Consider the following 25,562-nt stretch of genomic DNA (forward strand, 5'->3'; position numbering starts at 1 on the left):
CAGAAATTGAAAGTTTAATTAAACCGAATAGATCGGTAACAAACGAAACGAAAAGAAACATTTTGTTTCCCTTCTCGTTTCGAGCTGTAGAATATAAGGTGCGGCGCGGAACGGCACGTCATTTATTTTTGCTCGCTTCCATCATATCTGTCATAAAAATATTTCTGCTGTAACTGATAGAACGTACCAAGAGAAAAACGCGTTCTCGTTCAACAATACCTGATATTTGCTCGACTGTTTCCAGTAAATTAAAACAGCTTGTACAAAGCAATAATACGAACATTATTTTATTACAATGTGTGTAATTAAACGATATAAATTCCCCTTCGTGCGTGTTCCGTAATTCTATATTTACGTAGCTTTTGAACTCTCTTTGTTCAGCCGACTCTCTTGCCCCGATGCCATAGCGGTACGCAAGTACTGCACGAGCATAAACGTGAAATCAAATTCGTTGCTTGGTGTTTTCATATTTGTTTTTTCTACTTGTTAAACGCATAGAAAGCACGGCCGTTTGAAGTACAAAACTTGTAACTTATAAAACAATTCTCACAAAGAAAAAAATCCTCTGCGGCGTTCTATTGAATCTCCTTTGTTCGACCACTGTACACACAAACGGGACATTGTACGAGCGAAACTGCCTTTAAATTTACGATGACCATCGAACTACTTTCATATTTGCAAAAAAGAAAAAAAAAAAGATATCAAAAGTTACGATCGTATATTTGCTCTGTCCACGAAGTCACGCGTATAACAAACTCGATGATATAACTGCAGGAATATCGGTGAAGAGATAGGTATACTAATTAAAGGTGAACGACCATCGAGAATACGGCGTCTTGAAACGACAGAACGAAAGAAAGGAGGAGGTTGTTCCTCCGAGAGAAGAAGTTATCGTAATAAAAATGGAGAAAAGGTACAACGAAGTAGCCTCTCTTTATGCAATTTAGCGAGACCATTCGTTCCACTCGATTCAAGTGGAAGTGTAAAGTGCTCGACCGACCGGTACACCGTCCGGTGAATAATAAATTAACGAAAGCCGGGATTATCGACGGTGCTGGATTACATCGAGTCCGCGGGATTATTGAACTTTTATCGGGAAGACACGGATAAAGAGAGGGGAGCGGCAGAGAAAAGAGAAACGAAACGGTCGGCAAGGACTAATCGTAAAACGGGCAAGAATAGGAAATGGAAGAGACTCCTTTTCGCGAAGGAGTCGCTTGGCAATTCGCCGATCCGATAAACTCAATCAGCTTACTCATCTACCTACGTGTAGCTGCGCGTCTACTAATGATCCTTAAATCCAGTCAATCTCAATCGAGCTTCTCTTGTGTCCTGATTGCAACCTGTACAGGCTCGCCAAAGCGGCGACGACGCCACGTTCCCGACTATAATCGAACTTAGAAATTCCCGTTCCTTTCCCCCGCGATTCTTTCCATCGCGATCAGGCACGCGTCTTTCAATTTGTGCAGATTCTCTGAACGTTGATTACAAACGAGATATAAGAAAAACGTACGAAGGAAGAAGTAGCAACATACTTGCGCAATAGTATCGAGGATCGCCACCTCGTCGCAGGATATTCAATGTGAGATCTAAAAGAAGAAAAAATAACTTAGCGGTACGCGACTTTCAAAGCGATTTGTGTGACAGCGTGCGAGTACAATTTAGCGATTGAAATTCGATGCGATCTGCTCCAGGGTTTGAACAACTATGTCTAAGTGTCTCTAGAGTTTGTCGTCCTCCATCCTTTTCCACGAGGATAGAATGCACCAAATTCCTAGCCGGAGAAGTGGCTGAGCGCTGACAGACGAAGAATTAGTTAACTTCTTAAACATTGGCGACGACCGGGAAAACATCACCCTGAGGATGTTGGCGCGGAGCACAGGTCATCCGAGTTAGAGAAAGCTCAAGGTAATGATGCACCGCTAAGTTCGACATTCCAAGGGTTTGCGATACGTCAATTGCAATTGAGGTGCCAGACGAAACTTCGACTATTCCGTTAATTCTACAAATTAACCCTTTGCATTCCCCTTTGCTGATCCGCCCGAGGGAACATCGTAAATCTAACAAACAACTCGGATGTCTTCTCCAAAGGGACACAACGATTACATAATATAATAAATAATAATTTAAAAAATGATATAATAATAACAAATATAAAATGTACGGTCGATCTTTTCAAAGTTATTTCCATATTAAATGGAAGTTTCTTGTTACTTCTAGAATATTTTTAGCCGCGTCCACGTTATTTCGTATCTTGACATTTTGTTATACATTTTATACAGACGAGGGGGCAGAAACAAGCGTAAAAGTTTCATTGAAATTGTTTTAAATTTAGATGATAATTTTGACGGAGAAAAGTCATTAAAGCGCACGTTGTTACCTTCCTTTAACGTAAACTTGATCAGGCGTGATTTTCATGATTCTCATGAATCAGACTACAACGTTCTATAAATATAAAATCGCGCCAGACGAATGTAACGGTCCAGTTAATTGGATAAGAGTATCGCCAAGCTTTCGTTTACGATACAACGTGATACGCTTCATGAAAATACGGCAACGTGCAATTGATCCAATGCTCGTCAGATCGCTCGAATAAGCAATTATTCAATTACGAGGGCAGAATGGGCGCGATCCACGGCAGACAGAATTAACTGGAAAACGTTAAAGTTAAAGCGCGCGAACGATGGAAATCGATAGGGATCGTTCAATTTCCGGCGGGAAGTCGATTTCATGAAAATCCAGTTTCGTGTCGTTTATCGATATAAAAATCCTTCGGTTGCTGGACACTCTGGACAACGAAGCAGAAAATGGAAGAAAAACGAGACCTGAAACGCTAACAAGAAGCGGCAAAGGACCGTGTCAAATTATTCTGGATCAACACCAGCGTAGTTTTTTGTACAGTGAAAATGTCGCGGAGAAATTTTCCCTTCGTTACAACCACGGCCAGCGCCTCTAAAAAATTAACGAGAAATAATTCCACCCGGGAACAACCGTGTTTTTCGTGTACAAAAGTGCTCTAAATAATAGTTTCACCGGATGATGTCGTGCACAAGCTGGTAAGCTACTTTAATTTTTACGCCATTCAGGCTACTATGCCGTTAATTAAAAGCACGCTCGAAATACAAATTTCGTAATTATATATTTAACAGGTCGTTTCTTTTATCATGAACGTATGCGTAAAGTGAACAAAAAATACCGCTTTATTAGTTCGTTAAATTATTTCCAATTAAATCGACCATTACTGACGCCGATCGTAATAAAATAATACATTTCTCTTACAACGAACGTACAGTAGAACTTCGTTTATCGAAACGAAGTTTTAATTAATGCCCGTTTAACCGGACCTTCACTGGCTGAATTTATTTGTCCGATCGTGAGCTCGTATCATGCGAACGAAAAATAACAAATAATAGAGAAACTTAATGGACTAAAATTACATAAACTGTTTGCCCTTCGGCAAGTTTCGGACAAATCGAGTTCTGTCGCAGCTTCGAATTTTCTTTGAACGCCATTGACGATTTTTAAAATCTTTGGCGATCGTTCAAAGACCTTCAAATACGAAACGAACGGCAAGCGTGAACAATTAAAACCTGTTTCACTGAGAGCTTAGAAGCTTTCGTCAAGGCAGAACGTCACTGACGGCCGCTGATATGAACAATTTATTGTCCGGCTATCAGCGCGTGGTTTGTCACAGACGTACATACACGAGGATACTGTCAGGATAGAGCAACGTATATAAGATGATGGGTTAGGAGCTTAGGTGGGATGACCAAGCAGCTGTATAGGTATGCTACGTCACCGTTTGTAATACTGCCTCTAGCAGAACGTTACAAATCCCATAAACGTCACACGAGCTACGACGTAGTCAACGGAGAAGAGACGTTCTAATTTTCGGCAGGAATCGACCGACGCCCACACCGTTGTTTGCGTCGGGACGGTGCTTCGGCCACGGACAATCCGTCCCGGAATTGAATGTGCCTGAATTCGAATTACACGCTGAATCGTCCTGATTAACGTTCCTTAAGCGACGGTTCGCCGTACAAACCCGGTTCAATGACGAACACTAATATCCCGGACGACGATTGTGTTGAACACCGAGGCAGATTCCAATACGACTCGCGCTTGGCGATATCCTACGCGGATATACTGCAAACTGTTTGATTCACGCGCGATATGTTTACGCGTTCTCCAGGAATATTGATGCGGTTGTTAGCGTTTCGTACGCGACGACGTTTACGTTTCAGTTGATCTCGAAGCGGATAAATTGAAGACCTTCGCTTCAGTGAATTGCCATACATCGTGCAGCTCGGTACGATATCGGTTGAAAAATGTCACTTGTAAAAAGTTTGTTCATCGCAAATTTAATATCGTTCAAATACTAAAGTTACTGTACTATGCGCTACCTATATGGATCTTCCTAGTCGTATTTATAACCAATTCCAATCTCGATTACTTCAAATATTTTGCACCTGCTATTGCATCGTAATACACTAAAACCTCGACTAAAATCCTCTTATAGTTCCGATTTCGTGTTTGGATTTACCTCAAAAAAAAAAAAAAAAAAAAAAAATTAAAAAGCGGAAAAACAAACGGATTACTTCATGTAGCAAAAATTCACTTGAAAAATTTGCTTCGCGTTTGCGCGTACCTACAGCAACGAAAAATTTATCGATCGGACACTATAAGCGTTATTTTGAAATCAGACAAAACAAGAGCGACCAGAAACCAGAAACGAGAAAAATCAATTTCAACGCGACCGTTTTATTCGATGATAGCTTAGAGAAAGAAATGATGAAAAGTGTGAAATTAAAAGACCTGCAGATACGTCCTACACACCTCTGACCCCGGTCCTTCAGGCTGCTTGAGTAAAAAATTTGCGCAACCGGTTCGCAATTTGTTAAATGCGCGCCTCGCTCGCAGACATTTGCATACAGCGCGACGAAACAATTACTCGAAAACGGATAGTGCGCGGGCTGAAGAGCGAGAGAGAGAGATAGAGAGAGAGACAGAGAGACAGCGAACGAGAGCATCGATGTTGATAGAGCCCCCCACGTGGTCCGGTAGTGCGTCGCATTGCGCGCTCGCGTTCGAGTTCGCGGAACGGGTCAACAGAAAAACTACGATATCGTTCCATTAGCCAGAAATTGCAACAGAGGCAAGCCATTACTTAAGTGAAAAAGGAAGGAGACACCGAGGTTGGTTGCTTTCTATGGCGCTGCTCGAGAACAATCGCTTGCGACCGAAGGGAGACAGAAAGGGGTTGGCGAAACTTCGGACAGACGACGATTCTTCGACGTAGTCGGTCCTTCCTCCGCCCTGCTTTCCATCATGGTAACGTCATGAAAACAATGAGAGAAACGGGCCACGGTAATCCCGTGGCAAAGCCAGCGCGTGGAACCTGGTCTAGGAAGTTACTTTTCAATGAAAATTTATGACCGAGCCGAGTAGAAAGTGAGCAGAGTTTTGAAAACCCGTTCCACTAGCCGACTCCCGATAACCCCTTTCGTTGATTTCACAGAGAACTGAATTGTTACCGAGTGAAATCGCACCGCGTAGAGTTATAGTTTCAGCAGAAAGCAAATCGTCTCGTTGCTTTGTTCTTCCGGATGCTATTTTACCAGCTATAGAACGCCTAATCGCTGAATACGTTGGCTCGATAGTTTTAGGAAAAGCTGTGTAATTAACGGACTCGAGGATGTTGAAAAGCGATGAAAGAGATCCTTTGGACGAATCTCTATTTTCGTGTTAAATTCTCTGTATTTGGTACGTAGAAAGCGAGAGTGGAAACAAACTGATCGAATCAAAATGATCAATCTCTTATAATACGAATATACATATTTCGAATTCGGCGAGGAAAATTCGTTTTGCCTGTGTTTTCAATCGTCGAACGTGTATTTGATCGAGTAACCGATCTCAGAGGAAGAGGTATTCAAAGGACGAAAAAAGAGCCGGAGAATGACAAATAGCGTTGACTGAATTGCTGCAAAAGCTTGCTGTTTGACGATTCAGCACGCGGCGAAACATTCACGAAATTGGAAACGACCTCAACGTGAGAAAAATTTATTCTTTTCTGCTCCGTTTCACTTTTCTTCGCCCTCTTCATCTTCCCACTTTGGCCCAATGGCAACTGCGGCGATGTGTACGTATTAACTGGAAATTGAGTCCAAAACGAAATACTTTTTCCTAATTGAAGATTATAGGTTTGATAAGTTGCTGATCGATCTAAAACTGTTCATTATATGTTTGTTAATTATATTTTTAACTAGATCACAGAGGTACGAACTCTCCGAAATTTTTGCTACTTTACTTCGTGTAATTTCTCGTTGTTCAAAATACAATATATAATCGCGCTTCAATCTCTGATAAAATCCCATAGAAAAGAAGACTTAGCGGTGATAGTCACAGATATTACCTTGCTATCGAAGCTATTTTATATTAAGCTAGTCGATATCTTACTACAAACATAGATTAAATATCTCTGAGCGAATGGTATAAATTATTCTCGTAAAAGCGAGCACAGATCCATTTTACCCTGCTTTCACCTAGCAAATAACTTCTCACAGAATTCAAGATCAAAATTCTGGTCGTCTCTGATTTACAATGAAATCGAGATCGCAATTAAAGCTTTGACAAATTTAATCAAGTTTCATACGCGTAGTCGTAGAAAAAGTTAGTTCGACTGGATTTCCTCCGACGTTTTATACGTAGAAAAACTGAATTCTACGCGATTCAAACTAACATTGGTCGTACGAAAACAGAAAATACATTTATACCGTACAGACACACGAAATACCATTACCATGCAGACAGATTTTACAAACGATTTCCTTTTGGGAGCACAGAGTTGTGAATTCCTCACATCCGCGGTAATGATTCGGAATTTGGCTACAGATGTTGCCAACTCAACGTCCGGGGGTTGGCAGCTTATGGCTTCGGCTGCAGGACTGTTCAAGTTCCATGCGTTATATCGGCGAGCAGATGTTATCAACGTTCTAGCTAATATTTCTAAATATTCCGTTACCTAATCTTAGAAACGACAATATATGTAAAATATACAACGTTTGGCATTTAAACGAAATAAGACACGTTCAAACGTTCGGGAATTATTATTAAAAGTCTTTGAAAGACACTCCAGTGGAGAAAACGAATTTTAAAACATAATGTAGCCCGACTGAGGAATCGTCTCACGTAAATGGACATAATTCCGCGTTTCACGGTACCGAAAGCTCGCGGGATAGCAGGCTAACACGTAATAGAATCGTGTAGCAGCTAAGGGCGTGCAATTGCCCCGCAATTTCGCGTAGCACGCTCGAAACAGCGTCGACGTCTCGGCGAGAAAATTTTCTTGGATGCCTGGCAGTCCGAACAGGGTGGCCAGGCAGCCTGAAGAATGGCCGCGAATGCAACCAAAGTACGTTTTCCTCCGGTTGTTGGATTTGGTCCTCGACGAGATGACATGCGAGCGTGTAAGTGCACGCGGGAACCTCGCCTGCTTCACTTCGCTTCGCTTCGCCTCTTCACGCCTCTCCCCGTTTCACCTCGCCTCGTCTCGAACGTAGAAAAGCTCGGTGACAGATGCGAGACATTTAGCAGCGGGCTGGCTGCCGCGCAACGGCCCGTCTGCCGCTTAATCAATCTAAGGTGTCGGGAGGCATTACAAGCGGTAGCGTGGCGAGCTTTTAGCGAATTCACGAGAACCTGCAGGGTCAGCTCGCGCGTCCACCGATAACCCTCGGTCGTCTGCGCGTCGATATTTTCTAACTTTCGTCGTCTACCGGCGTGCGCAATGCCCGTATGAAAATTACAAGCGCGCATAAATCGACTTCCCTTAGAAAGGACTAGGCTCGATATGTCCATGAAAGCCGTACGAATGGAGATCGATCATTTCGCACCGTCTATCGTTTCGTGAGTAATTTGCTGATTATTGCGAGAGAGAGAGAGAGAGAGAGAGAGAGAGAGAGAGTACGAAGCTCGCTACGTATATGAGAATAAGAAGAGAAGAAAGTAAAGTTGAACGAGTATGAATGATAATTCTGAAATTCGTCGATATTACAGGCGAACACGAAACAGTGGAAATATTGGATTAGACGGATACGTAATAAAATATGCACGCTGTAATTATTCAAAGATCATAACGCAGGGTTAATGCCAGCAATCATCTCTTCGAATATCTCGCTGAAGATAATATTATCAATTTATGATCTTCTAGTAATAACCCTTGAACGATCCTTTATACGAAGGGCCTAGATGCCAAGTGCTATATTCGTTGCTAATTGATTTTGCGGTTGTAAGTGCACCGGGATCCATATGATGTTCATTAACTCTCTCAGCTAAATTCATTTCCTCTGTAACGTATTCGCTCGTGGATTTAAAGCACAATATTTGAAGGCAAGATCGATGATACCTCGCGACTTTGCTTCCAACTCGCTACGCTCCGATATAATTTCAAATTATTCTAGTTTATACGCATTTTAAACAGATAGATATAATCTTACTTTTAGTAGCAGCAACAGCAACAGAATATGCGTATATTCGCGACGATACCTATTCATCTAAATACGAAGTAGAAGCCATTCGTTTTATTGCAATTAAAATAAACGGCGCTACATTTCGCGACAGCCAAACGGCGACGTTTTTTTTTTTCCCCTGTCGACATAACCGTGAAAATTGTGTGGCATATTCTTTGAGATTGAAGTGCAACATTTTTCATACTGTCGAGTTTGAAAATTGTCAGAGATCGTTTGCAATAGTAATCTTGCTGCTCTTTGACGGAGTTAATTAAACCTCTCGGACATGAAACGTCAGATATGTAGTTTTTTGACTCAGAAACAGAGAGATTAAAATTGTACTATGCACGTCGCAGTTGTTGAATTCCCCGTGTTGTTTATATTTTACATGTTGTACGCGTACATTACCTATTTTTAATAAATTGAGTACGATGTAACGTTTCATATTCGTTTCTTTTTTCAATTATTAAATATTACAATAAATATACGTCTACGTTACCCAAAGGCTTGAATTTTTTTTTGTAAATTCATGAACATTCCCTGTAGGATGATTTTTCCTTTTCACGATGCTGTTTACGTCAAAATGGGCAACAAATGATCCAAGAAGATATTTTTAGGCAACAAAACATGGTGACAAATTTTTTACATCCGGAGAACTCGCATTCGAGAACTGAATTCCAAATAACATTCTTCAAATAGCCATTCCAGTCTCACTTATCTTAATACAGACACTGCTCTTCTCTCCCATTTCACGTCCTTTTTTCATTTCTTTCAACTTCCTGCATGCGCGGAATTTCCTTGTCCTTTTCTGTTTCATTTCATTATCTTTGGACGTTCTAAATTGCCGCCGTACCGAACTTCTAACGCTCCTTTTATTCCTTCATACATTCACACACGTACATTTCTACGTTAAAGCACACCGTAAAATAACGCTTTGACAGAATCGTTATATCAATGGAATAAGAAATATATTCCGAATTACAGCTGCTTTGCAAAAAGAAGTTGCAATTTCGACATCCCTTTGTTAAATTGCAAAAGGAATAGAAATAGTTTATCGAAATTATTTCGATCGCGCTCGAATCGATAGGATACTGCACGAAATTTAGTCAAAATGTTAGTATAGTAAGAAATATAAAACAGAGTACCGCTGTATTAAATTTTTCGACATTTATCTTCTTTCTTTCCTTTTTTTATTTTATATCTTCTACATTTCCGTGTTATATTTACAAAATATAGTTACTTTCGCGTAAACAGAAGTCCTTGCAAGGACACAACACGCAACACGATTTTCGCGCGTAATTAAAATTTACTCGAACGTTTCTAAAAGAGAAAAAAATGTTATTCGTTCTACTTTGGTAAATGATTAAAGAAGTCAATTTATATTTACGTTCGTATTTAATGCATTTTATTCGAACGTGGAAATTAATTCTATTTACATCGATATGTGCGGGATTAAAAAACTTAATAACGATAAATGTGGGAACGGAGCGTAAAAATTTCGATGCTTTCGGTTAGACATTAATGGCAGCTGGGCTTTATTGATCAATGGTGGTGTGTTAAGTTCTAAAAGACATCGACGAGCACATCCATTACAGTTTACTCCGAGTGAATCGAGTACGAACATTAAAGGTGATTGCTTCGAAATCGATCACCTTCCAGTTTCACGACCACTCCACTGCCCTCCCGTAAAAACTGGAAATGTTATTCATTTATTTATCCTATCATTTTCGAATTCGACGTAAAGTATAAATTTCCCATCGATGTAAAAACTATAGTGCGCCGTAAATTTTAAACGTTCGGTTTCATTCTCTCGCCGGTAAAACGATAAACCCACACTCGAAGCGAAACAAGTACATTCTTGTCGCCGTTTTTCGAGCTTCAAGTGAAAACATTTCACGTAGTTAGCGTTCCATGCGGGATTTGGAACTTCGCGAAACTTCGTATTTCACTTTGGTAGGTTTGCACGGCCGTTATGATATATAACGAGACACGCGTTGCAAGTAAGTTGTGTTCTCCATTGCCAGAAAAGTATCGCGTATACGTATAATTGCAGAGAAAGCGAAGCTGCTGGAATTTTCAGAGCGTGGCAGCCACGCGCAACAGAAATAAAACGGATATTTCATTTGTTCCGTGCTTTGCTCGATTCAATTACCACGTTCACTCTGCGAGCCACAACGAGCCAAATATTTTTAATTTACGCACAAACAACGTCAGACTCGCGCAACCTCCGTGTTTTACGTAATCGAAATAAAAATGTGAAAAAAGACACGCGCATACAGCGATAGACGACTTCTAATGTCGTTGCCATTTCGTACAACGACGATATCGTTGCTTCGTTTTAAAGACGAAAGACGAAACTTGTATCGAAAGATCAAGATATATCGGTGGAGCATCTTTCCTGGTGGAAAGAAACGCGCGATACTTCGCGTAAATGTATGGATCTTTGCTCCTTTTTAATTTCGATCCTCTGGACACTGGATGGAGCGGAAGATATCCGTGATGTATGTAATTTACACTGAAACAGTCGATGCTTGACGGGGAGGGGAAAAAACTAAATGCAGCCGGCGAATGAAATAGGCGTTCGTCGTTGAGCCGTGAGCCACTGCAAGGGATCCGTCGATTAAAGAAAACGAGCAATCGAAGGAACCGCGCGCGCAACGGAGAAAAGCTGAAAGAGGAGAGCGGTATGAAGGCAACGAAGGGTACACGGGAAGCTAGCAGAGCGCTCGTTACGTGCATTTTAACGCTATCAGAAATTCCTTGCTCCGCGTGCAACGGTCGCTCCTTTCATCGAGCCAGACACCCGAAGCAATGAATTTACACAGTATTTCGTTCCGAGTTTTAATCTCGTTTCACTCAATTTCGCCTTTACCCGGGCTTCGCTTCTCCTTAAGTCACGGTAATGAGTGAACATGCTTCGAGGAGCAGCCTCTCCGCGGTATGTATTTTACGCCCAACGGAGAAGCTGAGCTCGCCTATCCTAAATTACACTGTGATGCGCTCCATAAATCAGACGCAGTTATTTACACGGGCCAAACGAAAAACCGCTTTCATATCTTTCGAATTGGAATTTTTTTTCATCCGTTAACTACCACTCTCTTGGAGGAATTATCCATTTACCCCGATCTTTTTGTTGCTTAACCGTTCCTGTAAAACAATTCCTATACCTCGATCTCCTTTTATTTGCAACGTTCGATGACCTGAAATATGTATATGTATGTTTCGTTTATTCATTCCAGGACAGACATACTCTGTTACGATATTCCTATAAGATATTCGTTCCTTTTGACAATTGTTCGAAAACTGTGAGAAATAATTAATTTAATTGGAAAGACCGGTTAACTAGAATTTATTGGTCAACTATAATTAGCGCGGTATACATGGGCGATAGGAAAAAGTTCGTTTATACTCGATCTGATGCAGTCGTTTTAAGTTTTCTCCGGGAAACAACGCTCGTGTTCTCGCTAACTATTTACAGTTCCCCTTGAATGCAACCATCGACCGAAATTCCAGGGAATCTCGTTTCGATTCAAATATCTGCGCGATTCATCGTGAAACAACAGGATATCTTGTTAGGAAACTCGTATATCATCTGCACCGTCAATCAGAAATTCTCTCCCTGGTAATATTTGCTTCATTGTTATACGCCCGGTGCACTATGAATCCTTACTATCTCGGAATATATTAAATAAAAGGGGTATTTTTAGCGCATAATACGAATTTCAAACAAAATGTCGAGGTTTCCGTACGTAAACAAGAGACGGTGCGTTTCATTGTCAAAAGATTATATCGTGATTAATTACTTTCACGAGTAATTGATTACTATCACCGATCAAACTCAATTCGCGTTCGCATGCTTCAAATATACACACACACGGTGAAACTCTATTACCTCGGTATATCACCGCGATGCACTGTTCGTTTCAGACACTGTACAAAAGCGGATGAAAATCCCTTGCAAATTATCCATTGAAAATTCTGTGAATAATACAGTAAAAGACCATCAGCGCTGAATTTTCGATTAGCGAGATACTTGAGAAAAATATTCGACTAACGCTTACACGTTGCATGAATATTATTGCGAAATAAACTGAGGGTTCGCGGAACGCTAAGAGAAAATAGATAGTGTGCTAAAATGTTAAAAAAAAAGAAAAATAAATTTAAAAATAAATGCAGAAAAACTCCGCGAAATAATAAAAGATATTTACACGCAAAAAAATCGCGTTTATTATCCCTCCGATAACGAAACGTTTATTAAATCGCGGATATTAAAGTATTAAAGGAAAGAAATCACATATCGATGAAACTAAGCAACGCGAGGACAACGAACCCGAAATGCATTAGTTATGTGCGGTCTATTTTCCATGTGGAACACGAAGCAACCTCTTCGGCATTGTTCCGATAACAGCGATAACGTGAAATCCGTGATGAAAGGGCAAATCTGAATTTAAGTTGGACGTCACTGGTGTGGGCTGAAAGTCACGAGGAGAAAGAAGGGAGGCGGGTGAGAGACAATCGGAGGAGTTCGAGTTAGTTGGAAGCCGCGCGGAAATGAATTGAATAATTTGACAGAGCAGAACGAAGGAATGAAGCGAGTAAGCTCGAACGTGTGTTCTCGGAAATGCTTCCGAAAATTCCGAGAATGAGGTATCCCGCTACCGTTTCACTTTATTCCGCGTCTTTTCGTGCCAGCTTTTCCGCCACATTTACGTCACGCGAAGAAGAAACATCCTAGCGGACGACGTCGAAAAATAATTTCCGCTTTGACGTTTGACAGGAATTCCACTTTTTTTCTCTCGTTGTACGTACGACGCGAGGATTTCTTCGACCCCCTCCTCTCTTTAAAAATTCTTTCGACAATTCTATTTGACGCTGCGCGAGTCTGACATTGCGGTTTCGAGGGAACAACGAACGTCGTTGTAAGATGCACCGTATCCAGCACGAAATTTAGGCGACAACCTATTTCTGATGTCAAAGACATTAAATGGAAAAAGGGAGACCAACATCTACGCGTAATATTATTTCCCGCTCCAACCAATTTCCATCGCTGCCTGAATAAATAAACGATCGATTAAATCTCTCGAAAGCAAACTTCGCTCCATCTACGATACTTCGAACTCAGCCCAACGGTCAATCGGAAATTCTATTTCCAGCAGAAATTAACAATTTCCAACAGAGTCGTTTCGATCCGGTAATATTTTAATAAATCTGGTGACTCGTTTATTCATCGACCGGCCGCTTCTTTGCCGTCCTTAAATAAATGATTAATTAATTCCGTGTCAGAGCGGTTTCGTCGTTGGTGTTGACGACGGGACGCTTTGGTGCTCGTCGTCGCCTCTTCCATCTCCTATACGCATCTTGAACGGCTGTCAGTTAAACTTTGGACGTATTCGCCCCCGACCAACGCAACGTTGACAAAATCCACGATACAAAATCCTTCGTTCGTTGCAGCGTGTCGCGCCGAGCGTTTCGACAATAGCCTAGAGGCGTCTGAATGTTCCGCGCCACTAACGCTGGCTGAATTATGTATTTCGTTATCCTGGAAACGTCGCGATAACAATTTGTCAGCTTGAGGTCCTGCTCGTCCAGCGTACGTGTACGTGTACCTGTACGCGCGTTGTATCTGTGCACGTTACATACACCGGCGAATAGTCGAGCTTTCGGCTCTTGGTTCGCGCAAAAGTTCCAGCGAACCTCGTAATAGTTTCGTCATTTGTAATTATGCAGCCTTCCGGGACTAATGCGTTGCTCGTATTCATCGGGAGAAACAACGCGATAGGATTGGCGGATGGAAGAACGTGCTCGGACTTAGCGAGTATGGAATATTGGTAACGAGAAAAGTGAGAGAGATTCCAATGAATTGTGCATTAGCTGATTGTTACGTAATTGCGGGTGGATATCGCCGTTTCTTTCTATTATTTTGCACGCTGATGATTACATAGTGAACGGAGTAATAAATTCGCTGGCTTTCTACTAATGTAAAGTTTCAAGAGATGTAAAAATTATTTCAAGAATCTAAAGCTATATATATATATATATATATATATTGCAATTTTTTATGGAAGACTTATATTTATTTTAGATTTTAAGGTTTCACGATGATTAATGGAACAGGGCAGAGTTTCGTGTCTGTCTCGAAGGACTGAAATGTAACGTTCACGAACCGCTGACGCAACTCGGAACATTATCTTCCTAAACACACAGGTGTATATGCATTTACAATCGGATGGGATAAATCAAGTACTTCCCGACGCATTTTGTACGAAAGCAATAACACGTCCCCTGTGTTCTTGCAAGGAAACGCCAATAAATTTATTAATCGATCTAACATTTATCGAAATGCGTTTTGTTACGGTTTTGGAACGTATTTGTCTAAAGTGTATAGAGACGTTGGAGTGAAATTTGAATATTTTCCTAGCTCCAGTGTTTAATTCTGATTTATTTAGTGTTGCGCCAGCCCAGAGAGCTGGTTAGTTTCGTAAGGAACTGTGCGCGTACTTCTGAGGAGTAGGTGACAGTATGTACTCGAGAATAAGGTCAGTTAAGAGCAAACTACGAGAAGGAGCTAGAGAAAATTAACCTGTGTCGTGAGGTTATATTTGCTACGACGATTAGAAACGATCGACGTAGATTTAACAAAACGAAGAAAAGTCGTCTTCTAGAGAGGTAACGAACGTCTTTGTACAAGCTTCCAAGGTACAAAATGAACGAAGTACAATTTATTGCGACATCCGCCTTCCTCGCTAGATTTAGTTGTCTCTGACTTCCATTTATTTCCACGGTTAAAAAATTTCCCGCTGAAAAGAAATTCTTGCGAGACGAGGACGTCGAAGAAACCGCTGGTGAATATCTTTTGCGAGTCTTCGCGAAGAAGAGTATGACGCTATAATAGCTTTGATACGTTATATTGGAATATAAAAATTGTCTGCAAACTATACAGAGTGTCTTTTCATTCCATTCCAAGAATTTTTCGTTCGACCAACGTGAAACGCAATGCCTGATAAATGCGGTATACAACATGACCGATAAGACGTTGACTTATATCACTGACGCAGCGTTCTACTTACGCGATACGCATCGATTCTTACTACATCTAATCACACATTGCTAGGCATAAGTGAATAAATGAAATTGATCAGACATTTCGAAATATAAATCTATAAATTATTGGAAACTGTTTAATGTTTGTTGCATCGGCTGAAGATTAAATATACGTTATTAAAATTTTGCATTAAGTGCATACTGTTCATTATTAAATTCTTGCTTTTCACGGTGAACGATAAAATCTGTTTATAAAGTTGATTATTAATTGCACAGCGAAATGATTAAGAAGTAATCAAGAACCGTGAAAATAAATCGTCGGAAACTAATAAGAAGACCAACAGGAGAAAAACGTGTATTCATCGTAAGACGTTGAAAATTAATTATAAGTGAAGGTTCATTTAATTAAAAAAGTTTCTCGTTAATTGCGGACGACAGATTAATCGATCGAAAGGCAGCCCATAACAGTTACTAGTTAAGTCTAGTACAGAGCTTACGACTTATGTAGTAAATTATTACAAATGTTCATGCTTGCCGTTACAAAATCTCTCAGAAGAAACTGTTTTCGATCGACTGTTTTTTCCAATGGTCTATCCGACTTTTCAAATCACAAATCTCTCGAATAATGTTTCAATATCTTTTTAGAGGCTAATAACTATTTTGCCGTATATCCATCTCCAACATGTAACTAATTACGTTAATTGCTCATTTGCATTGTGTCGAAAATAAGGGTTTTACTAGCCAGCATGGAAGAAACAGTGGTAAGATATCAACGCGTTTCAAGGAAGGAAATTGTTGCCAGTCGCATGCTGATGCGAGTCTAGATATAAAGCGATTAGTAGCACGACAGCGCGAAATAAAGGATTTTAACGACATTCTTTTAGGGTCGGAATCAGATTACCTTTTGCAGCGATCCAATTTCTTGCATGCAAAGCGCTGTTACACGACCGTGCGGTTGATTGCAGCTCTAGGATGTATGTTGAGCACGAACGATTTCGTGCACAGACCTCTTTTTCAATTTACAACGTTATTGTAACTGCATTCTGATTCCTGTCTGTAGTTTCGCGCACGATTGCCCGAAATTTATATCGTCGTTCTATGAACTAGAGTCAAAAACAATACAGCGAAGCTATTACAGACAAGGAGAAAAAAACTCGTTTCATATAAAAGCTCTCAGAATAGTCGGGGAATTTTATTTTCCCTTGCGATATTTCGCATCGTTACCTGCCGGTAGTGCCGTTAAAATCAACAGAATTTATCGCCACACTTGCCAGCGCTTTGAAGCGGGTTTCTCGATCGACAAACCACTCGATGAGCATTATAATATTTGAACGTTGAGCCACAGTTGGTCAGTCGTGCCATTCCCTTTCGATCTGCTACGCCAACAGCGACGTTTCGTTCCTCTTTCTCGGCAAAGAGCAAGCGCAACGAAGCAATCACGGCTAGCGAACAGTCAAAGAACATCAACGAGCAAAGAAGGTAGAGCAAAGAGAGCGGAAGAAGGTTTGCACGCAGAGCGCGCCAGAGAAACGATCGCTCAAAAATTTCCAGCCAAGTCGAATGATAAAACTTCAAACCGGTGCGAATGCAACCGGAATTTCGCGTCATTAGATTCTACGGTAGCTTGAACAACAGATACGAAGCCGCGCAGACTCGACTCTCTTCATTTTCTTTCCCGACACGTAGTTGTACACTCTGGCACAGTCCTCCATGCCGTTTCTTTCTCTCGCTTTTATTTATCCGCGCCTCTGTTGCCAAATCTTTCTACCCTTTTCTTCATCTTCTTATATCCTCGGCTCTTTTACCTTCCCCTGTGGAATCGGTTTACTCTCAGCAACCACCACACCTGACGATTTTCATCAGCGTTCCATTCAGTTTTAAGATCGAACACGGTACTTTGCGAACTCCCGCGTTTTTCTATTTTCCACCGTTTATTGGTTTCGTTGCTGGAGCTTCTATCAAGCAACTTCCGGTTTGCCGCGATTCTCCGTTGAAATCCAATGATTTTTCGCACCACGGAAACGCTTGTCGATATGCAATTGTACTGTCGTCGATTGTCGCTCGGGTAATGTCGGTTTTTAACGAGAAAAATGACTCGTACAAAGTCAACGTCGACACACCGCGTTGCATTTCTTTATTGTATTTATACGGTATAACGAACAGAAAATGTGAGTGGAATGGAATTCTCCGTAAATAGTGTTTGCACGATGAAAGGAAACTGGGTATGGAGCGAAACTGTGTGCGTGAAATCATTTGCGAAACTGTATTTAATCCAGCTGTTCTCCTCCGATCTGTATGACCCGAAATTGATGCCACATCTTAACAAATATTGCTCGAATATAGACAGTTTTTAAATATTTGATCCCAACGTCCGATATAATTTCATCGTCTTTCGCGTGCACCATACTTTTTACGAGTAAAAATAACCAAGAACAAAGATATCTGAAAAACATACGCGTGAAAAAAAATGCAAACGTGGAAAGATGTAAACGCGAAGAAGCAACAAGAAGAACAGCGGGGTTAAAATTATTCCGGAGCGTGGCTGTGAGTTGGTTGACCGCGATTTTCGGAACGACGCAGCTCCTGCGTTTTTCCAGATTCAGCAAGCAAGATACAATAAAAATGCGAGTATTATACGTGTACATGTGCACACCATCGATGAAATTCCAACACACCGTAACGTTTTAAAATTGAGAAAAGATATCTAAGCATAAAACGAAATCGCTTCTCAATATCTTTCACCGTCCGATCACGAACAACGATATTCACTGCTGAATCTTACGTTATGCGTCGGAGTGTCGTCATCACGACGCGTTCTTCCCCCGATCTCTTTCTTTATTTTTTCTTTTTTTTTCTTCTTCTTATCTGGCAGCGTTCCTTCCACCATTTCATCACCTCTGGCTCTATCGACGCTTCCGACGATCGAGGTAGGTCACGTCTCTATTTTGTATTCCACCAAGCTCGCATCCATTCCCGCGCTAAACAATAGGGTGCAGTCTGCTTGCTTTCTTCGAAGAGTCTGCGCAGGTTGAGCTCGCGAAAACCTGTACGAGTTACAGCGCGGATAGTCGCGCCAGGGAAAAGTTGCGAAATTTCCGCAGTCTCCTCTGTCTCCGAGCCACGCCGTTCATCCCTCTTTGTCTTCGTGTTTTCTCGTTCTCTGGCCACACCGAGCGTTCCTGGCCCCTTCTTTCACACGATACAAGTAAACGAGTGTTTGAAGATAACGGTGGAACGGGGCGTTCCTTTTATCCAAAGGTTCATCTCGATTTCAAATGCAAATGCGCCTGACGCGAGAAGACCAGGAAGGCGAGATAGAAGGAAGGTGTACGCGGCAACTTGCCGCAGTCTGTTTAGCGAGTTCGCACTCAATCTAAGGCCCGGTCTTTTGTCCTCGCGATTTGCCTCGCTTCGCTTTCTCGTTTCACGCGATTATCTGTCTCGCGTTTCACTCTATCGTCCCACTCGCTTTTCAATTTCTCCAACGTTCCAAGCTTCGCTTTCGATGCATAGAATTTTTATAATTTCGCCAATTGTCGCGTCTCGGCGTACAAATTTGTTTAACGAATTAATCGTGCAGTAGTTTCTCAAGCTAAAAAGAAACATACAGTCTTGCCAAAAGAAAAAGAAAAGAAAAGAAAAGAAAAGAAAAGAAACCACACACATGCAGAATCAAAGTGGAGGATAGATATATCCAATGACGAGACCCAACTCTAGAATATAGAACTAAAATTCGCCAGGAAACGCAGGAAACCGATCGCAAAGCTCGTTAGCGTCTAACTTCGTCGTCTTCAATTTCGCCTCTCCGGGAGCGAACCACAGCGAACGAGGCAATTAAGCCAGTTATCTTAACGGTCGAACCGTCACAAGCAAGAAAGCCGAATCTTCGAATTCGTTAGGGATAAATCATCCTAGGCGCGAGTGCCGCGCGAGATTTTATTGCCATTTTCGGCTGTAACCGAACTATTCCGGCTCTACCGTCGCCGCCCAACTTTTAACTGCCTCAGCAAACTTCGATGTTCCCGTGGTAACCCTGTCCTCGTGATAACATTCTGAAATCGTGAGTCGGAAATTCGTAGGTATTAGATTTATTTATTTACTATTTATATAAAGAATACGAAATATGTTCGTTGAAATAGTCTCTGATTAAAATAGTGTTTGGACGATAAAAGAGAACCGAGTTACGTGGAATAGAAACTGTGTATGAAATTAATTATGAAACTGTATGCGAAATTAATTGTAAAAATATAACTGACCGTCCTGAAGAAATAAATGAATCGATTGACGGTAATTTTCGGACTGACGGCAACTTTCTTTTTTGTATTATTCATACGGATGTCTGTAATGGATTGGAGACTTTAGAAACTCCTATAGCTCAAGCTACGAAGAGCTGTAAGGTAAATGATACGTTTAAAGACCAATGTGTAGGGTAAGCGATGACTGGACAGAAAGTCACGCGAGACGGAATTTCTAAAAATATGGTATAGAGGGAGAAAGTGTGATCGTACGGTCACTGGAAGCGTGATAGCGAAATGAGGATGAAAATAGCAGAAGTCTGGCGCGTACTAAGCCTGGAGGGTATTTTCAGATCGTAAGGGATCAGATCAACAGATTTCCAGACTGCCGCGGGTTCCTGTATTCTTCCAGATTCATAGGACAGCAAGCGGTGCGATGAAGGTACAGCTTCTGCGCTTATTCGTCAAAGGTGTTGTACGTGCGTGAACACATTAATTATCAATGAAATCCCAACAGCAAAGTAGCGCGGCGTTTTCCCACGAAGGAAACATCCTGCAGCCTCCCGAATTTTGCGAGACGTTTTATCGTGCAACGACGATGCATCGCGATCGACGAATTGGCGCATGTTTTTTTAAGCTACGCGAGGAGGAATAACGTTTTCACGATATCGACAGTCGGAGAACCAAGTTTGTACAATGAAAGGGGAAAGCGTTTCCGTAAGACGGAAACAACGAAGAAAAAGAATGAAAATCGCAACGTCTGGCGAGAACCTGGTAATTTGCGAGCTCGATACAGCTTTGCCATTTATCGTAGCGATAAAACGTTTTGGTATTTTTGTTGGCCACAGACAGTTCCAATGGTGTGCAGACTGAATGGATGCCTGTAGTCTTGATTCCTAGAGGATTCTCCTCGATGGAGGTCAACGCGAGCCCCCGCGATTTCCTACAGATCGCTACATAGAGAGGCAAATGTATGGCGTATGTAAATGTTAGCCCGGCTAGGGTAATCGGAAATTTGCTGGCTGTGCTTCGGGGCCACGCCTGTTAGAGGAAGCCGAAATCTACGGCGAGCAATCGACGATTGTTTCCTCCGTGCGCAGGATGCTTCATAAATGCATGCCTATATTTCACGAGATGAACGTACGTTAAAATAAGTAAAAAAAAAAAAAAAAAAAAAGAGAGAGAAAAAGCGTCGTACGAACATACGTCCTATCGGCTTCGATTTTCGAGTTAGTTGTGAATAATAGAAAAACATGTTCGATGTGTCTGCCTCGTATCTCGGTTCACGTTCCCGCACGTTTCAACACGACAATTGGTACCTACAGAAAATTGGAAGAGAGGTGACGAGCACCTGTCACCACTGCGGAGAGCCCGAGGACATGGCCCAGCACACGCTGGAGTTTTGTCCGGTGTGAGAGGTTTCCTGCCATGTCCCGCGACTAACGATTGGCAAGAGTTCGGACCCTCCGTCAGTTGTGGAAAATGCTGAGAGGGCAACAGGAATTGCTCGCAGTCCGCTCCTATTGAGAAGAAGTAATGCTCGCAAAGGAGCGGGCAGAGAGAACTTCTCTCGGCGGCCTTGCGCCCTAGGTCCTCCTCGGACTTGCACGACGGCCCAGGAGATAGTGTTGAAAGGGGTGACCCCTCTCTATGGCCAAACTAAACCTGAGGAATGGCTTCCTCAGAATGGGAGAAGACGCAGGAGTGCTCCGGCAGCAATTCGAAAGAGGTCCCGGGGCAACTCTGTTAAGCGTCAGGTAGGCCACCGTGGGGTTTTAGTTAGTAAGTTCGGCACTACCCCGTCGCTTCCCAGAAGAGCGGCGAGGTGTCCATGAGAATTTCCTCGCGTAAAAAAAGACATCGTAGCCGAAGGCATTTAATTATCTGCAATTTATAGAATCGGCTTCACTGCCGTGAAAGGAGTGCGACGAAGCATATTATCATTGGACGTATCGTTTAATTAGCTCTGTTATCGATAATTTCAATTAACAATTAGTTTCATTAATTCAGTCTTTTTTTTGTGTTACTCCAATTACAGCGAAAAGTGCCGGTCTATTTTGCCGATTTATCCATCACATACTTGCCAAATTGTATGTTCTTTATTTTTTATTGTATATCTACAATTATATAATAAAAATTATATAATATTGTATATCTACAAAAATTCTTTGTAGTTATTGGCGGTGGAATGTGGTACAATGGAGGAGCGATTTTTTACGCAACAATAAATCGAAATACCAACATTGGAATAACATTTTTACAAGCGGACCTTGCTTTTAGAAAGATAAAGTTTGAAAACTGTTGAAGTAGTTTGTTAAATAGTAAAATATTGTAACTGTTAAAAGAATCGCGCACTTTGTACTTAAAATTAATATGGTAAATTTCATTTTATCCTGTATCTTGCTTGTTCGCATTTGTAAATTAAGTTTGGATGGGGAATTAGAGCGTTTAATTTCCATGAACACTTATTAGCACAAAAATATTAGTTGAAAATGCCTTGCGTATTTTTCTTCGCAGAGAGCTCTTTGAAAATGAAATCCCCCGCGTATACCGGATTTTATGTTTTTAATTTTCAAATGTTACAGCGATGTTCTCTTTGAAGCTTTCTGGGCATTGTATTATTATCTTTAACGTACGAACCGTATAATTTTTAAACATCGAAATATATCAACCGTAAAAAATTAAAAGCCGTGCAAAATTCTCGCTTCATCTCGATTAATCTACGAATCCGTAACAGATATCGAACTCGTTGAAAACTTTAAGCCGCCAGTGTATTTGTACCCTGCAAGTTATAAAGCCTGAGCTAATCTTCTTCGCCGCGAACATTGTTTATCAAATTAATTTTCAACAACTTGTTTCATCGAATGAACGATATAAAATACACGATTTATCGACCATTTGTTTCATTTTATTTGGAGTTCCAGTGTGATTTTCCTTGTACGTATTCGATTATCGTGATATTATAGACGAAATATGTTACATTTGGAAACTTGTTGTTAGACACGCCATAAACTTGAGAACGGACAGATTTGCGCACCATTTATATCATACTGTTTTATATTATATATCGTTTATGTCTCTGCCAATTGTCTTGAAAGCTAACCTTGCGGTTATTCTGCATGATTCCTATTCACCAAAATTTGTATCGTTGTGGGTCCGCAACGACGGAGATCCTCTGCCTGCTGGTTTGGAACGGCAAATGTATGCCATATGTAAATGTTATCCGAGGCGTAGGGTAATCTGGAATTTGCTCGTAGTGGTTCAGAGACAAGCGTAGCAAGGTAAGCTCAGGTTTATGCTACGATTGATACTACGCCCTACGTATCCTACTCAAGGTTATACGTCGAAAACTACACGTCGTGATATATCTAATGCAAAACAGCAGCCTTTAATCGTAAACCAAGAATCGTAATCCAAGAATTGAGAAAAACGCAAACGATATAATACGTATAAATGACTTCTCTGTTCTCGAGTTTATGGCGCGTCTGATAATAAGTTTTCAAACGAGGCACATTTCGTGTGTAAATATCATTAAAATTGACATATTTGCGACGATGCTTCGGGTTTAAAAAGATCTTCCTTCGGGTTAGCCCTGAAAAGTTCAAGTGAAATGTACGCGAAACGTCGAAACAAAGCGCAACGTATTGAATAACGCGATCGAAGCCTGAAAAATCACGAATATGTCGTGATTCGTGTTTAAAATCTGGTGTCCCTAGCAAAGCTAAAAATCTAAAATTCGACAAAACTGACCGTTTCTCAGATAATAACGCGAGAGCCGTCCAAGAGAAGAATTATAGCGTTAACGCGATATTTAATTTGCAATTTTCTTCGGTCCAACGAAATTATCGAATTTTGTTCCTCGTTTCTTTAATTCGTAATGCTGCTTGCTTGAACAATTCAAAACAACCACTTATCCGATTACGTTCACGAGCAAAACACAACGTCCTCGTTCCGTCAGGAAGGAACGGTAACTTGGAAGTAATCTAATAATGAAAGACCTGACTAATTTAGCGGTCGTATTCCTGCTGTTTTCTTTTCAAGACCAAGATGAGGGCAGTGGTCAGAGTACCGACCTGTATGCGCTCAGAAAGGTTAACAATACGTTGCCTCTCCAGCAACGGCACAAAACACAGAGGAATTTCGTACAGCTGGTTGAGGCTGTTCGAGCAAGCTATATTATTAGCGGCGAGTTGAGAACCACTGAAACGTGGAATCGGAAAAATTGTGTCGAGCGCATTCAGAGAAAACGAGAGAAACAGAGGAAACTCTCTTTGTAGAATTTAGCTTGTGACAAAGGAATGCATTGTGTATAACTGCTTGACATCTGACCTTGACTTGCTACTACCGATTGCTTATCGTTATTATCGCATTATCGACGTTAAGATAAATACTTGCTTCGCTTTTTTTTTTTATTGAGTTTTACACTGATTTTGTAAATCCATTTGCTATTTATCATCGCCTCTCATTTTCATACGAAAATTCATCGAAAGTTCAACGAATACATCGTTAAACGGATAGCAGATCGGCGATAAGATTAATTCGTTACAAACTATATAGCTCTATTTCAACACAACGACAAGCAGAGAAAGAACTTCTTGATTAAACGAAAACTACCTTCTTTAATTATAACTTTCCATAAAGAATTCTCATTTCCTTCCCAATTGGAAACTAACACTTTAACGATAAGATTCTTTCGACTGTACCAGCTTTTACCTAGCTGTTTATCTGAGAACGTACGACTACTCTGAGAGAACTGTAAGAAACTGTTTGCTTAATACTTAAATGCTAATTTCAAATAAGGAAAGATCGCGATGATTCAAGATTAAAGCGAGAAGTGACAATATAGAAGATTACTCGTAACCTGCCATTGTTCTCCGTTCTCGATCTACTCCCCCCCAAATTCCTCGAATAACATTGCAGCTATGAATTTCTAACTTTATTCGTAGAGTGCGTTCCCACGTAGCTGGAAACCCGAATCGCATACAGCCACAATTTCAATGTGCACCGTTGCAATGCATTCAAAATATAGTTACGCACATGCAGTACCACGCTGCAAAGGATTCGATGAAACTGCGGTCAGAAAGTAATCAAGTTGCAGGAATTTATAGAACCATGTTAACATCCGCGTTTTTTAGCAAAAAGTATTCAAAAGAGATACTATATCGAAATTGCCGCTACTAGCGTAACTCAATTGCAAATTTCAGACGCATATAGTATAATATTTTTGTTGAGAAGATACCACGCTGGACTGCAGTGATGAAGATTCTAATATACTCCGTATATTAAATTAGAAAATTTAAAGGGCGGTTCTTGAAGCTGAAATAAGACGAAAATCAAGGATAAAAAGATTGCGTTTTCGGCTTAGTTTTTCAGTTATTGGCAATTAGAAATCGGTCAAAATACTCCTGCACGCGAGCAAACCTCCTTACACGAACGTAAGTAGGTCAGCCTAAGCAGCGGGGTGCGCAGGTATCCTGAAATCGAACGATACATGGGCAGCAGCTTAACTCGTACAAGTCGTAGAGAAAAATATTATGACAATTTGAAGACGTAAGTCATTCTACGCGACGTTCTGTAGAAAAAATTGTAGATTAAACATTACGCCTGCGTATCGAAAATGGCCTCATGAAATTTTCGATTAGAGACAATTGATATTTCCTCTAATCCTTTGCATGAATTTCATTTTCCATGAATGATTAACAAATAATAGCACACATAAACAATATTTACTCTAATTTCATACACGCACCGCGATCATTCCGTCCGTGGTTCTCCAAAG

General features: G+C 41.0%; 1 protein-coding gene across 5 annotated transcripts in view; it reads right to left on the bottom strand.

Moving 5' to 3' along the window:
- Positions 1-25,562, bottom strand: part of LOC126865184 (TWiK family of potassium channels protein 7-like) — a 364,862-nt gene that overhangs the window by 249,096 nt on the left and 90,204 nt on the right. The gene's annotated exons all lie outside the window — the stretch shown is intronic.

The sequence above is a fragment of the Bombus huntii genome, chromosome 4 (assembly GCF_024542735.1).
Source record: "Bombus huntii isolate Logan2020A chromosome 4, iyBomHunt1.1, whole genome shotgun sequence".
In the NCBI taxonomy this organism is placed as follows: domain Eukaryota; kingdom Metazoa; phylum Arthropoda; class Insecta; order Hymenoptera; family Apidae; genus Bombus; species Bombus huntii.